Here is a 17392-nt window from a genome sequence, read left to right on the forward strand (position 1 = left end):
GCTGAGCCGAGCAGGCCACCATCCCGGTGATTGTAGCCATTCACAAATGGGTCGCAAAGTGCGACCTACCTCATGAATATTAATAAGGTAGGTCAATTTGAGAGCGATTGGAAATCTCTAAATGAAACTCTTTGAGTTTCATACATTCAAATAGCGATTACCTAATTGAGATTCGCAGAAAATTGCAGTTAGGTATTTCCTATCTAGATAAATGATACATGTGGCCCTAAATCAGCAAAACAGAGGAAGGACGGCTGCAAAATTTTGGGAGAGTACCACACCAATAATGTCAGGTGGAACAAACTCATTGACCCCAATGAGTGGGGATGTTGCACACCCGAGTGCAGTGTGAGAAGCCAGCAGTTCTTCTCAGGAGGTTGCTGTACTTTTAATGAGCCAAATTCAACACTACTACTCAGCAAGGCTCCCATGTCTTGCAATAACCATCCATAGCTCTCAAAATTCCCTGGACCATACATCAGTAGCTAATCAAGCCCAAACATAGGGGGTCATTACAACCCTGGCGGATGGCAGAGAACTGGCGGTAAGACCGCCAACAGGCTGGCGGTCTTACCTTGGTGAATTATGACCATGGCAGTTACCGCCATGGTCATCCGCAGGTTCTCCGTCCCACCCGCCAGGGCGGAGACGACCGCCCGGCTGGAGACCTGGGTCTCCAGCTCGGCGGCCGTCAGTATACCGCCGGCGGTATTTGGACCCGGCTTACCGCCGTGGATTTCCAGCGGTTTCAACCGCCATGAAATCCATGGCGGTAAGCACTATCAGTGCCAGGGAATTCATTCCCTGGCACTGATAGGGGTCTCCCCCACCCTCCACCCCCACCCCGACTCCCTCCCCTACACTCCCCACCACCCCTGCCACCACCCAAAGGTGGCAGGGCCCCCCTCCCCACACCGACCCCCAACATAACATTACTCACACACACCTGACACGCATGCCAACAGCCACACACATAGTCAGACACGCACACCCACATTCAAACATACACGCACACATCCATACAGACATACCCACAGCCATACATGCACTCATTCCCATACACACAACACCCCCGCAAGCATACATGCACTCACACACCCCCTCTACATACACACACGCACGCACACCCCCATGCACGCACACAACACACAACTCCCCCCACCCCCCTCCCCTAACGGACGATCGACTTAACTGTTCCGTCGATCCTCCGGGAGGGGACGGGAACCATGGGGGCAGCTCCGCCGACACCAAACCGCCAACAGAACACCGCCACTGTGAATCACAGGACGTGATTCGCTGGGCGGTGTTCTGTTGGCGTGGCGGTGGAGGTGGAGCAACCTCCACTTCCCCGCCGCCCGCAAGTATGGCTGTTGGCGGCTCTCCGTCGGAATAACGACGGAGAGCAGCCAACAGTCATAATACGCCGAGCGGCAAACCGCCTGCACAGGCGGTCTTCCGCACGGCGGTCCCTCGGCGGTCTTTCAAAAAGACCGCTGAGGTCGTAATGACCCCCATAGTGTTTGCATTCTGCCATGTGTAGCCTGGATTTTAAAAACAGATAAACAGGACTCCTGATAACCTAAAAAAAAAAAAATTGCCTGGCCGCGCTGTTAATGCATGAACCTGGGAAACTTTGTAGCTTTGAACCATCACTTTTCAGAATTGCTGGCCTAATCCTCAAACTGGGAATTAAGCTAAATAGTGCAGTGCTTAGCCACAAAGTGTGGCTAGCCTAAACTCACGTCTATCACCATGGAATGGAGCAGGATGGGGATCAGGGTCACAGAACTTCTGGTGATCAGGCTTGCATAGTGCTTAAATGTGCTTTCCGAATCCAGAAACAGTAATATTACAGACAGTTGTTAAAATCATGCAGTAAGATGCACTATGTGAGCAAATTTTTTGAAATTTCACTGAAAGCCAAACATCCTTGGGGTAAGTACGACTAGACCCCACTTATTGATCTTTGGCACAATTGTGGGGTTATTTTCATCCCACCAGTAAAATGCACAACAAACTTCTGTTGCACTGAAACCAGTGCGTGGTGCAAGACAAAGGTAGAAGAGCGCGGTGAGAGCTCTATGGATGTACAATAGTATATTGTTAGAGCTCTGTTATTTCTAGAGTCTCGGTCCCTCATTAAGAGGCTGGTGGTCTGGAGACCGCCAGCCTCGCAGTCGGTCCTCCGCGTTGGCAACAGTGCCACGGTCTGACCGCCGGCACTGCCAAAGTCACTGCTAGCTGAACACAATGTAATTGCAGGCAGTGATGAGGCACTGGGGGCCCCATGGGGCCCCTGCAGTGCCTATGCACTCGCCATGGGCAGTGCAGGGGCCCTGATGGGCAGCCCTGTCGTGCTTTTCACTAAAAAGCGAGACGGTGCTGCTGCACCCGACACACCGCAACATTGCAGCCAGCTCGATTACGAGCCAGCATCAATATTGTGGGTAGTTTCCCGCTGGGCAGGTGGACGAAAACTCTGTTTCCGCCCGCTGACCCAATGGGAAACTCAGAATAGGGCCAGCAGGTGAAAGACTGAACTGGTGGTCTTCCGTCCTAACGAGTTACTACTGACAGGTTCTAAAGTTTTCGGATTGTTTATTAGTTGCTCTCCAAAACTGTCTCATAAAAATCAGTTGCTTTTATAGCCAAAATATTAGAGAAATTTTGATCTAAAATGCATATTGCTGCCTCATTTTTTCCAACATTTTCTTCAGGGAAAGATCCACAAACCTTCCAGAGGAGCATCTGAACTACTCACAGTGCTCACTCGGTGCATGGTGAAGCCAGTAGACACATTGGTCCAGATCAGAAAATATTTTGTATTGCCCCTGTTTCAAGTCCTGGTATTAAGGCAGCACTCTGTGAAAACCCTTCTTTTATTACTCTATTGTGAAAGTAGGTTTCCTGAAGTGGTTATATGTGACAAGATAGGGTTGTAAATATTTGTTGTGCAGCTTTTTTTGCAGAGTTATGTGTTTAGTTTAATTTAATTTAGTTTATGTGTTTTTAAACCGCCATATTACTGGGGTCTGTTGTAACTGCTAGACTAGTGACATTTAGCTTTGATTGAGCAAAGGGTCCAACACAGTTGGCAATTGGGAAGGAGACGATAGGGAGCAGTCATTACCCACCACTAAGATGTTTTCTCCAAGTTGATTTGTATTCAGTTCTCATTCGGTCAGTACCTCACATTGCAATGGCAATCTTTTTGAAGCATCACGATGTGCCATGATCCCCTTTACACAGAAAATAGGTTGAGTGGCATGTAGAATTTACATGAAAAACCTCTGATTAAAAAAGCAAGGGGGTGGATGTAGATGTTGAAACTATACAATTGAGCCATGTTTTCGTGCTCCATTATTGCAATGTTATTTTATGCTCTTTCGTGGTTTTTATGTTATATATTGTTTTGCAGTTTCATGTTTTGATTTTGTTTCATGCTTTATTTTGTACATTATTGTATTATGTTCTGATGTTTACTTTCGTTATCTCACTCTCAACACATGCTGTTACATTTCCAGCCAAAAGCAGCATGTGACTTTAAAGTTCCAATGACAAGCAACTATATACCACTGTCTAAGGTGGTTAAATAGTTCTGACCCAGTCATTCAATTATTAAGGGACAAGAGGGCCCGAAACTGTGGGCGATATCTTAATCCAGATCACAATTTTTTTTTGACTGATGCTATGTCACGTCCTTGATGGTGAGCTAGGGCAGCGCTTGCTCCAAAACACCTTTTACCACAATATTATGAAAACAGAACTCTGTTGGTCAGAGGTCTCCAAGCGTTTCTGTAATAAGAGCTACTTATGTTTGGTGAAAATCACATTGAGCTACTAATAATGTTATTGTTGTAGAAATAGTGCAGATTGTATCTGTGGCCAACACATGCAAAACTTCCAGTAGTGCTCACCTTGATTCATCAGGTACTGTTGCCAGCAGTAATTCAAAAATGCTTTGCTAATGTAGGATGCTGATACATGGGTAAATATATAAAAGCCATGACTGCAGTGCCCTTGGTACCAAGGAAATATTATTAATAATAAGTCTCCACAGCACCACACAATTGATCTCTCAAATATCAGATTTAAGTATATTTTGGAAATGAAACTATTTCTCTCCGAACATCATCTAATGAGTCCTGAAAATACATGTGTTTTGGTCTCAAATGTGTGCTTTTAAATGTTAGTATACATATATTAATTCAACTAAGCAAAGCTTCTAATTGCACACAGGAGAGCTACTTACAGGTAGCTGGAGAGCTACTGATAGCTCACAAGCTACTTGTTGGAGAAGCTGGGTGTAGGTAGTAATGTATGATAAGAACACAACTATGTGTATGCATATTTTTTGTGTGCCATTTTGTTTTGATAATGATGTGTTCTGTTGATTTTTCATATTGTAGTGTTTTTGTGCTGCTTTATTTCATTGTGTTTTTGTTGAGTTGTATTGCAGCTGTTGTGCTTTACTGTTTTGTTGTGATATGCCCTGTTTTGTTTTAATTTTAATTGTGTTGTTATGCTTCTTTATGTTTCCTGACCCATGCATACAAGTCCCTATCCAACTGTTGATTCACCTTCTTGAACCACTGCCTGAACTTACATCAGACAACCAGACACCTTTGCTTCACTTCCCTTTCTCTAACCCTCACCCCCGCATCTGACATAGCACCTTCTCCTACCTAGCAGTGAAGACAGGGAATGACCTACCCTTTCATTCCTGGACTTCCTCATCTTTTCCACAGTTCCAAAGACCTAGCTATTCAGCTAATTAACTAGATTCTGCCAGTGTATGGATATCCTCATGGGTGACAAGAAGTGCTCTACAAATACACAGATTGAATATATACATGTTATTGTGTTATGTTATGTTGTTTATCTTAGTCATGCCAGCAAATCTGCTACAATTCTAGCAAAAAGCAGCAGATGCCTTGAAATTTCATGTGACAAGCAACCATTTACCACAGTCTATGGTGGTAAAATAGCTCTGCTCCAGATCTTCAACTACTCTAGATCACTCAGCCAAAAACTGTGGCAGAGATGAGTATAAACTTAGCACTCTAAGTGCTTACTTTCTGTAACAGGGCCCCTTGTCTTCAATGTGCACATGTAGTGCCCACTTGCTTCTGGCCCTGGCAACATACATATCCTCTGCATTTGTTAATACATATATTATCGAAACAGGGTTAAATGGTTTAGGGAAATAAATGGCAAACACATTTACATTTTCTTACAAAAGGAGATAACTCTCAATGTGTGTTTTTAGGCCTCCATCAAAAGTAAGTATCTTAAGAAGAAAAAAGTTGAAGTGAATAGGGCTACTCCACAGTTTCCTATTGTAGCTATATTCACTGTTAACATTCTTGCCAGAATACTTTTCAGAGTTTTATTCCGGGTTAGAATTTTTCTTTGTTCTTACTTTTCCTAGATCCAGTTGCCACAGGCGCCTGCATTTACACTTTAAAATATTTAAACTGAAATTGGTTAAAGTGTGTAAATGTTTAAATAATTCATGTTTGTCTTCTTATTTCAGTATTTAAATAAAAAAGCCTCTCAAATAGTTTTGCAAATAATAGAAGAATACCAGTGAAGAAGAACACACAATAATCACAGGAATATGTGCAGAAATACACATTTACAGTGCAGAACCTTTTCTAAGGAGCCACTTGTAAACAGCCTCAGAGCTTAGTTTTACAAAGAATGGATTATTATATCATATTTGGACAATCTGACTTCAACAGGTGGAGTTTGTGTCAGCATCAAGGCAGTGCGCGCTCTACGGGCGACTAAAATGCAAAAACCTAGCAATTTCAAGCTAACATAATTTATGCATTGTGCTGATATGATGTTGTTTAACCCTTTGCATTGCAGAGTTTAATCTTGAGGACTTATGTTCATCATGCATATAAACACTGTTCACATGTGATATACTGCTGCAGGCTTTCAGACTGTGTCAGGGTATGATCCCTGCAGCATGCCTGGGTGTGGTTTGTGGGCTGGGCCAAGACTCTATATAAGGTAGCCAGCCCAGCTCCACGTGCTCACTATTCAGAGGTCCCGGTGCAGAGCAGCAGCAACTTCCTGAGCTCCCGTTCCGGCAGCCTACTTTGATCCACCAGGCCTCGCCCTTTTTTCACTTCATTCGGTGATCCTAGATCAGGGTGGTAAGACGGAGGTCGAGCTGGGCCCCCGACTCCGTTATCTAAGACGCTCGAGTTCTTGGGCCTAATCTTTGCATGATAAGCGATTTGACTCTTGTGCGTGTGAATGTGCGCTTGGTCGTTTCACGGCATTTACATGTGGATACTCGAATCGGCAAGACACGCGATTCTTTTCTCGTGCTTAATTCATGTTATTCATTGCGCGCTACCATTCCTTGGCAGTTACATGGTGGCATTCGAATCGGCAAGATGCACGATTCGTTATCTTGTACTTCAACTCTTGATATTCATTGTGCGCTACCATTCCTAAGCAGTTACATGGTGGCATTCGAATCGGCAAGACGTGCAATTCTTTTCTCGTGCTTAATTCATGTTATTCATTGCACGCTACCATTCCTTGGCAGTTACATGGTGGCATTCGAATCAGCAAGACGCGCAATTCTGTTCTCGTGCTTAATTCATGTTATTCATTGTGCGCTACCATTCCTTGGCAGTTACATGGTGGCATTCGAATCGGCAACAAGTGCGATTTGTTATCTTGTACTTCAACTCTTGATATTCATTGTGCACTACCATTCCTAGGAAGTTACATGGTAGCATTCGAATCGGCAAGACGCGCAATTATGTTCTCGTGCTTAATTCATGTTATTCATTGTGCGCTACCATTCCTTGGCAGTTACATGGTGGCATTCGAATCGGCAGACGCACAATTCATTATCTTGTACTTCAACTCTTGATATTCATTTTGCGCTACCATTCCTAGGCAGTTACATTGTGGCATTCGAATCGGCAAGATGCGCAATTCTGTTCTCGTGCTTAATTCGTGTTAATCATTGTGTGCTACCATTCCTTGGCAAATACATGGTGGCCTTCGAATTGGCAAGACATGTGATTCGTTTTCTTGTACTTCAACCCTAGACATTCATTGTGTGCTACCAGTCATTGGCAGTTACATGGTGGCCTTCGAATCGACAAGAGACGCAATTCGTTTTCTTGTGCTCTAACCTTTGATATTCATTATGCGCTACCATTCCTAAGCATTTATATAGGGGTACTCGAATCGGCAAGACGCGCGATTCTTTCCCTGTGTGTAATTCATGTTATTCATTGTACGCTACCATTTCCTGACATTCGTTTGGTGACCTTCGAATTGGCAAGCCGCGTAATTCCTTTTCTGTGTTAAAAAATCACGGTGTTCATTATGTGCTAAAATTCTAAGGCATTTACTTGGTGGTTTTCGAGTTGGCAAGTCGCGTGATTTATTTCCCGAGTTTTAATTTGTTTTATTCATGGTGCACAAATCATTCAATGGTATTTTCTACCTATGTGAAAACCTGTAATGTGCGCAATTCATGTTCCGGCAATTTGAGGGAACAAAAAGTCAGAGTTCAAGATGTAACGTTGTGCGTTCCTAACATGTTTCCTCAAAACCTGATTCAAATGATGGTTTAGAAATCATTCAGACTGTTTCCTGATCCTCAGGCATAGGATGGTACTTGAATTTGAAAGTTACATTTAACCTTTCTTGATTCCCTCACAGGTACCCAGTTATCTTGAAGCCTAGTCATTTTAAGTCTATGCTTAGGTTGTCCATGTTTTCAGAATGACAATGTTTTAGAGTCATAGGCCCTCATTACGACCCTGGCGGTTTGTAACCGCCAGGGCCGCTGGACGCGGAGGCACCACCGACAGGCCGGCGGTGCCCCGCAGGGCATTCTGACCGCGGCGGTTTGGCCGCGGTCAGAAAGGGGAAACTGGCGGTCTCCCGCCAGTTTCCCGCTGCCCCTTTGAATCCTCCAAGGCGGCGCAGCTCGCTGCGCCGCCGAGGGGATTCTGGCACCCCCTACCGCCATCCTGTTCCTGGCGGTTCGCCCGCCAAGAACAGGATGGCGGTAGGGGGTGTCGCGGGGCCCCTGGGGGCCCCTGCAGTGCCCATGCCAATGGCATGGGCACTGCAGGGGCCCCCGTAAGAGGGCCCCACTTTGTATTTCACTGTCTGCATTGCAGACAGTGAAATACGCGACGGGTGCCACTGCACCCGTCGCACCTTCCCACTCCGCCGGCTCGATTCCGAGCCGGCGTCCTCGTGGGAAGGTTGTTTCCTGCTGGGCTGGCGGGCGGCCGCCCGCCCGCCCAGCGGGAAACTCAGAATGCCGGCCGCGGTCTTCAGACCGCGGTGCGGTATTCCGGCGGCGCAACTTTGCCGGGCGGCCTCCGCTGCCCGTCAAATTTGTAATGAGGGCCATAGTCTAGTATTGATTCATATGATGAAATCGTGATATTGTGTGTTTTAACCTTTTTGCTTCCTACAGGTCTCCTTCCCAGCTGTTCCCTTCCTAATCCCCTTTTCCCCACTTGGACTCTCTTAGACTCTGTGACAATTCTAATCAGAGTATTGGAGCTGTCTTGTGGTGGAAGTGTTGGGAACGTGCACAGACCCCGAGGATCTGGTGACTCTGACAGTTTGTGGTAATTGTTTTTGATTTTCAATCTCAGGGGGGTGAGTTTTGTGTAAAAAGGCCCTGAATTCGGATCCTTAAAGCTTGCATTGAGAAAACCATTAGGCAGTAGTTCATTCATTACCAACACTAAATAGGTACATACTATGGACTATAGCTGGAACTTCTGCCAATGATTGCCACATGATAATAACATTCGACTTCCAGAGGGATATGGTACCAATAAGAGTAGACCATACGTGAAGGTGACTAATGAAGAAAAGTTTGATTCTGGTCAAGAAGTTTCCCTAAATCTATTTCTATTCAAGGGTGCATGAATTCTTATAAAAAGGGCCCGCTGCGCAGCCTAGTCATGTAGAACTTGGTGGTATCAGATAATAAGATGTTGAAGAACTTGATGAACGTCTGATGAATATCTTTTAATGGGCAATGTGCCACTTTGTGGCCAACTAATGAAGAGTAATCATAGAGTCCTGAGTGCATTTCCCTGTGTTGGCTAATTTTTTCTAACAATTGTGAAAGATGACAGAAGTTCTGCGAGGGGAACAGATGAATCAGGTCAACTTTTGGTTAATAATTCTCTGAACGAAGTCACCAAACACACAATTTCAGACCAAGGAAAAAAACGTGAAATGAGAAGCAGCTCAGGTTTGGACGAGGACAGATAAGAAGACCTTGTTCTAAAGCACGTAAATTTCCATCTGGTTGACAGAGATGGAGTAAATCAATGTGGCAACTCAAAGCTAGGTCTTTTACATATTTAAAAACAAGTCTTAAAACTCCAGGATAAACCTAAAGAAATAGGTGTGATGTGATCATAATTCCGATGTCCACATAATATACAGACAGAAGAGTGAAACATATATTCTAATGGAGACAAAACATACTGTGAAAGATCTATATAAAGTGAGCTGCAACTATGCAAGCCTAAAAGTACAAGAGAATGAACAATTAATTTAACAGCATAGAATAGAAGAATGGATCGCATTTTCATCATGCTTTAAAGTTGAAACCCCCTTGTTGAAGAGACGTAGGATGTTTAGTTTTGGAATATTAACCAGAATTGATTATATTGCCAAGATTACAAGCTATGGCAGGGGAATCATTAGAAGAGGAAACACAATAAGTGAAGGAAGAAACAATAAAAGAATTAGGATTAAGTAATGTAGGAATGTCTGGTTTAGAAGGATTCGAGCACAGAAAAAAAGAAGCCTTCCAAGTTTTATTGCAGAAAGACTAACAGACATAAAGATGTATAAGGAGCCCATAAAGGGTAGATATGGAGAAAAAAATTGAAAATAATCAGCAAAAAATAGGCATTAAATCCGAGAGAGAAAATGATGGAACACTATGGAATAGAATAAACTATAAACAGTGAAGCACCAAGCCAGAAGCCCTGGACAACGCTATACTCAAAAGAAATAGGCAATGAAAATTAACTTTCCAAGTCAATTAAAATGAACTGTGGAAGCGTGTTTTATTTTGTGTGGAATCTATCTTGTCTTGTTCACACCCTGTGGTATTCAATGATGACAAAGGCCTGCAAAATATGTGTAGAAGTGGGATCACCTGAGATAAACTAATGTACCCGCCTAAACATCTTTTAACAGGAGGCTTGCTCAAAGACCCAATAAAACCTCATGTGACATGCATTGCTTCATTTGCCCAGTAGTAACCAGACACCCTAATATTAACATAGAGCTAAGGCCACAGGCCTGCATTTGATTGGACAGGGATTGTGAACATCATTTTGTTGATGCATTGGAAAGCCCCAGCCATTAGAAATGTGATAATCATGCTTGTGGCCATCTTGTATCACACTTCTATCATGAAACATTATTCTACTGTGATTGGTTATATGCTTAATGCTCGTGTAACTCCATGCAACTTCTGATGAGCAACATGCCAATCACTTCTTCTGTGTCATGAATGGATATGTATCATATGCCTTTTTGTGGTTTTTGTGTATAAAATACCTGGTGACAATTCCTCAAATTGAACATGCTGTCATAAGTTCTCATATACATATAAATACTGCCTATGAAACTTGACAGTTGTCTGTGATTCTTTTGAATTAATTTTTACAGAATGATCTGACAGATACCCGAAAGGCAAGTGAGAACAAAAACACAGACACCCAAAGAATGTTATGCAGATAGAGGAGAAAGAAGATCCATAGTGCCAAAGCCTGCAGAAAAAACCTACAGGTAAAGGGACCAAGAAGACAGGAGTGAAGAATAAAACTAAATACAGCTTGCAGAGGCATTTTAATGGAATATACTGGGATGATGCTAGACCTTAATAAATAAATAGAGGGAGTAAATCGGGTTTCAACTAAAAACAAGGTTGACCGAGTATGAACAATTTTCTCTAAGATTTTGAACTGAAAAGGCAATGAGGAAATAGATGATAGTTAGAAGGAAGTGATAACTCTATGGGCAGTTTTTCAATTATGGGGTAATAGTTGCACATTTAGAGGAAAGAAAAAAACACTGTATGAAAGAGTAATTTTAAGAGTGAAAAGATGCAATAAAAGTATATGAGCATATCTATGTAAATGGTATTTCTATAGTGCACACCTAATCGAAAGCCAGCAGAACAGTGAACAGGGTAAAATGGAAAGATAGTAAGTTATTTGAGGTTCTGAGAGTTGACATTTACAATACTGCATTGTTATGCAGTATTCTTTAAAGAGTGGCTTCTGCTATTTCTTAATTTGGAGCACAATTGGGGTGGTCTGAATGGATTTAGGGATGTTGGTGTAGATTCTGGGTGCATTGATGGAGGAGGGCTTGTAATCTTTTTTTTGTTTGCACTTTTTTATCTCCAGTCTGATGGTGTCCTGGCTGTGGGTATGCCCCCTTGAGCCATCTGAGGACCAAGCTTGCAAGCCTAGTTGGGGCTGCAGTCATGAAGGCTTTGTACAAGATACAGCTGGAATTTAAGATGATACATGCAGGAAATGGGAGACACATGAGACCCACCTTGATGAGAGTGTTGTGACCATATTACTTCAGGCCCTGCTGCGGCTTGCAGATACAAGAATTTGGCAACTTAAATAGAGGGGCCAAAGTCACTTTCTGGGATGTAAAATGTTAGAAATGGGGTCTCTAGTTGGCAGAGGTATACACCCTTGTAGTAACCACACTCCTAGTCAGGGTAAGTCACACACAATCCAAATTATCCAGTGTCCACCCTCTGGTAGCTTGGCACTGACCAGTCAGGCTTAATTTAGAAGGCAAAGTGCAATACATCATACAGTACACAGTGACCACAAAAATACACCACACAGGTTTAGAAAAATATAAGATATTTATCCGGTTAAATTCAGGTCAAAAACCATAAAGATTCCATAAGCACAAGTTGAGATATCACTTTTGCAGGATTAAAAAGAGTCTTATATCTTAGAAATCGACAGTTGTCTCTTGTTTGCACAAAGTACCTGGTTTGTGTCAAAAATAACACGTACAGAAACCGCAGAGGAGGAGATTTGTGGAAAAATAGGGTGTGCGTCAGATTTTCCGATGCGGTACATACAATGTGTAAATTCTTTCCATGCTGCAAAGAGCTTTGCGTCAATTTCCAGTGCACAGTCATGGTTCCTCACTGCGATGGGGGGATCTTTCTGACACCCAGGGACGATGTGTGGAAATCCTGCACGTGTGGGATGAGGTCACAGGAGTTGCATCGATCCTGTATGGCGATGCGTCAGATTTTCTTCACTCATGCGTCATTTCGGTTCGGCTGTGCGTCGATCCAGTAGGGCTGTGTGGCGCATTTCTGGCCACAAGACAGGCGCTGCGTCGATTCTTCACTGGTAAGTGGAACTGCGTTGTTCAGGTTCAGCTGTGTGGCAATTTCTCTGTCACATCACGGCAGGCAGGTTGTGTGCCGATTTTCGGCTCACAAGGAGATTTTGGGTGAGATGAAGTCTTTTTGGCCCTGAGACTTCAGAAAACAGGAGGCAAGCTCAATCCAAGCCCTTGGTGAGCACTTCTCAGCAAAGTCAGAGGGCAGCAGGGCAACAGCAAGGCAGCAGTCCTTCTCAGCAAAGCAGTCCACATGAGTCCTTTAGGCAGAATTACAAACAGAAGCGGTATATGTTTCAATAATGAGTTTAATAAAACAACTGTATCTTAGATAGCAAGGCGTGAGCTGCAGTAACCAGGACGACACAACATGACAGCATTAAAATTGTGATGAGAAGAGTGAAGCATAAAAACAACGCAATCATATTGTCACTGTTCTCAATGGACTAATCCCTACCTCGGCTAGGATAGAGCACAGCATGTTAAGCTCTAAGTCTGCCCTTCAGGTTCCCCTGGGAAGCCATCATTCCCTATACCTGAGCAAAGGCCTGCGGTCTATGTTAGCATCTGTAGCGAAGTATTCGGCAATCAGCATACAGTTGCGGTTCCCTGGCTGGAATCTCCCTCTAACGTGTAAGGGACAAGGAAGTGTTTTTATAATAACAGCTGAGATTCTTAGAAAGTGTCCCTACGTAAAGATGTGTATTTTCTACCAATGTTGGAGACTAAACTTCTACCACGTTCACCGGCAATGTACCGTGCTGTAGCCTTGGAAAAAGCACAGAGTGATCAAGAATTACTTGTTTGAGAACAGAGTGCTGGCCTAGGCAAAAACAGTTAGATAGATAGAAATAAATCAAGACAATAAAAATGTTTATTGTAACAATAATAAGACGAAGCTCAATAAAATATATCTAGGTTAAAGTGCACAGCAGCCTAGTGTGTTAAAATAACGTGCATTGAGCTATAACTAAAATGGCTACACAACATACATTATACCAGGTACAGGTATGCCTTATTAGTGAAATGTAGCCAGTGTTTTGGCAGTTTAGGCTGTCTAAAGGTAGCTGTAGCAAAGCCACTTAGGCTGAACTAGGAGACGTGCAAAGCTCCTGTAATACCACTATTGTTACACAGTAGGTATACACAATAAAAGACAAGTCAGAAGAAAAGTACAGAAGAGCACCAAAGAAGATGGCTGCGGGTTCCTGCTTGGTGCAGGAGATGTTGCATGTTGAGTTGTTGGAGGCAGGCTGGTTGCGTAGCTGGATTCTGCCAACAAACCTTGGTTCAAGCAAGTACGTGGTTTGAGTCAAAAAGGAGCTGCCTGGACCCAGGAGGAATCTGAGGGTCTCAATTCAGACAGAGGAGACAGAGAGGGCTCTCAGCACTTCAGAGAGCCCTCAGAAGATGAGGCAGCACCCACGGGAGTCCCAGAACATGGGGACAAAGAAGATGCAAATTGAGGTTGTTGCAACACTACACTGGAACGTCCCACGCCGCCGGAGAACAACTCAAGGAGCTGTGTGTCACATGATGGAATACTGGGGACCTGGGCTATGCTGTGCATGAACGATTCTTGGAAGAAGTGCACAGAAGCCCAAGAACCTTCAGAAGACACCGCTGCAAAGGGTATTGTCGCAGGATGGGGAGGCAAGCTCTTACCTCCACCAAATTTGAACAGCTGAACCTTTGGACAGTCTGGGCCACTTTGGGCCACCACCTGTGTTCCAGAGAGCAGACTCGTCATCAGAAAAGAAGTCCCAAAGTACCGGTTGTCATTGCAGAAGGGTGCCTGCAAAAGCATGGAAGTGACTCCGTCACTCCACTGGAAATTCCTCCAGTTCTTCCGGTGTAGGGTGAAGACAGGCAGTCCTCAGAGCATGCACACCTTGGAAACTGTTGCAAATGCTGGCTGGAGCTGAAGCTGCAGGTCACATGAGTCATCCTGGATACTTTGTTGCAGTTACAGCGGTTCCTGGAGCAGTCTGCAGTTGATCTAACGGTCAGAAGCTGAAGCAGAGGATGCAGAGGAGTCCTGGAGGCATCTTGCAAGGTGAATCTGAGGAAACACCCAGAGAAGAGACCCTAAATGGCCCTGAGAGAGGGGTTGGCTACCTACCCAGGTATGCACCTATCAGTAGGGGTCTCTGATGTCACCTGCTGGCACTGGCCACTCAGAGGTCTCCAGAGGGTCCACTCACCTTGGAATCCAAGATGGCTAATGCTAGGGACACTCTGAAGGAGCTCTGGGCACCAACCCTGGGGTGGTGATGGACAGGGGAGTGGTCACTCCCCTTTCCTTTGTCCAGTTTCCTGCCAGAGCCGGAACCCTGAACCGGTGTAGACTGGCGTATGCAAGGAGGGCACTTCTGTGCCCTTCAAAGCATTTACAGAGACTCTGGGAGGCTATCCCGCCCAAGCCTGTAACATGTACATCCAAAGGGAGAGGGTGTAACACCCTCCTCCCAAAGGAAATGCATTGTTCTGCCTTCCTGGGACTGAGCTGCTCAATCCCCATGAGAGCAGAAACCTGTCTGTGAGGTGGCAGCAGCTGGGGCTGCAGTGGAAACCTCAGAGAGCTGGTTTGGCAGTACTGGGGGTCCATGGTGGAGCCCCCAGGGTGCATGGGATTGGCCCCACAATACCAAATTCGTATTAGGGGACATTGTAGTGCACACGTATAATGGTATCCCCGCACTCACGAAGTCTGGGAAATTGGCCCTGGACAACGTAGGGGCACCTTTGCTGGTGCAAGGGTGCCCTCACAAAGTAACTTTGCACCTAGCCTTCAGTAAATGAAGGTTAGACATATAGGTGACTTATAAGTTACTTAAGTGCAGTGTAAAATGGCTGTAAAATAATGTGGACGTGGCAGTGGCAGTCCTGTGTAAGAATTGTCTGAGCTCCCTATGCGAGGCAAAATAATTGCTGCAGCCCATAGGGATCTCCTGGAACCCTAATACCCTGGGTACCTAGGTACCATATACTATGGAATTATAAGGGTGTTCCAGTGTGCCAATCAGAAATGGTAAAATTAGTCACTAACCTGCAGTGACAATTTTAAAAGCAGAGAGAGCATAAACACCGAGCTTCTGGTTAGCAGAGCCTCAGTGATACAGTTAGGCACCACAGAGGGAACACCTACAGGGCACACTTTATGAGCACTGAGGTCCTGGCTAGCAGGCTCCCAGTGACACAGGCAAAAACAAACATACATACAAGTAAAATTGGGGTTAACATGGCTGGCAAGATGGTTCTTTCCTACAATGTGCAATATGTCAGGGAGAGATGTCCCAAAAATTCACAGCACAATGAATCAGCAAGCCTCAGAGTAATCATCACTAATGTCTGGCACCCCTTCCTATGACATACTCTGAGTGCATTATCAGAAGCCATTGGTCCTGTGACCGTTGGAGAAGCCCTGAGACTTGCAAACCTGACCCATTACACATGTGCAGTGCACTTTTCCACCTGATGCCACATCAAGGGCACAGATATGATCTGGTGCTGCAATGTCTGTCTGACGTGGAGCAGGCCCACGTCAGACGTCCCACAGATGTGTGAGGGCCTGCTCTTTCTAGTATTGAAACTGTTGGTGCTGCACCTGTGTCTGCACACTTAATATGTAGGAACAGTGTACTCTTTTTGATAATATCAGATTGTCAACAACATATTGAGATGCAATTGGCATAAACAAAACAGGACCAGCATATTGAATTCAAGATTGCTCAACATCGAAGAATAACGGATAGGAAACGAGATCCTTAGGAAACCTTTTAACACAGATCCTATTTACCAAAAAGGAAAAAACAACTTAGGGATGTGGGCAGTGTAAAGCTTGCAAATAGGCCATCAACATGCAAACATATGAAACTATGGAGGGGAAGAAGATTACCATCACAGAAAGAATAACATGTGAAACAGATTTTGTTATTTACACCATGCAATGTGGATGTCAGAAACAATGGGGGTCATTTTAACCCTGGCGGTCCAAGACCGCCAGGGCTAAAATGACGGGGGCACCGCCAACAGGCTGGCGGTGCCCCGCTGGGCATTCTGACCGCGGTGGTCAGAAGTGGAAAACCGGCGGTCTCCCGCCGGTTTTCCGCTGCCCATTTGAATCCTCCATGGCGGCGCAGCTCGCTGCGCCGCCATGGGGATTCAGACACCCCATACCGCCATCCTGTTCCTGGCGGTTCGCCCGCCAGGAACAGAATGGCGGTATGGGTTGTTGTGGGGCCCCTGGGGGCCCCTGCAGTGCCCATGCCAATGGCATGGGCACTGCAGGGGCCCCCGTAAGAGGGCCCCACAAAGAATTTCACTGTCTGCATTGCAGACAGTGAAATTCGCGACGGGTGCCACTGCACCTGTCGCACCTTCCCACTCCTTCCTCGTGGGAAGGTAGTTTTGCACTGGGCTGGCGGGCGGCCTTTTGGCGGTCGCCCGCCAACCCAGTGCAAAACCCAAAATACCCTCAGCGGTCTTTCGACCGCGGAGCGGTATTTTGGAGGGGGAAGTCTGGCGGGCGGCCTCCGCCGCCCACCAGACTTAGAATCACCCCCAATATGTGGGAAGCACCATCCATCTTCGAGTAATTAATAATCATGATAGAACATATCAACTAGCCAAACATTTTGGGGAGGTTCATGAAGGACATTGCAGCAGCCTTACCTTTTATGGGATCAAACAGATTAAACTAGGTCCCAGGATGCGAGACAGGACATTAGAACTCATAAGAGCAAAGTCTAGAATGATTTTAATGTTAGGAACGGAGAAACCATGGGGTCATATTTTAAATGCTTAGTTGCGTGTGCATCTCTAATAAAGAGAAAAGGTAACGATAATGAGATGAAATCTCACACATTAGAGATGTCGGATACTAGGGCAACTAGCATCTAATAATGAGAAATACTTGACAGATTAAATACTATTGAATATACGATAGACCTAAATATAG

This window comes from Pleurodeles waltl, chromosome 4_2 (genome assembly GCF_031143425.1).
Source record: "Pleurodeles waltl isolate 20211129_DDA chromosome 4_2, aPleWal1.hap1.20221129, whole genome shotgun sequence".
Classification (NCBI taxonomy): domain Eukaryota; kingdom Metazoa; phylum Chordata; class Amphibia; order Caudata; family Salamandridae; genus Pleurodeles; species Pleurodeles waltl.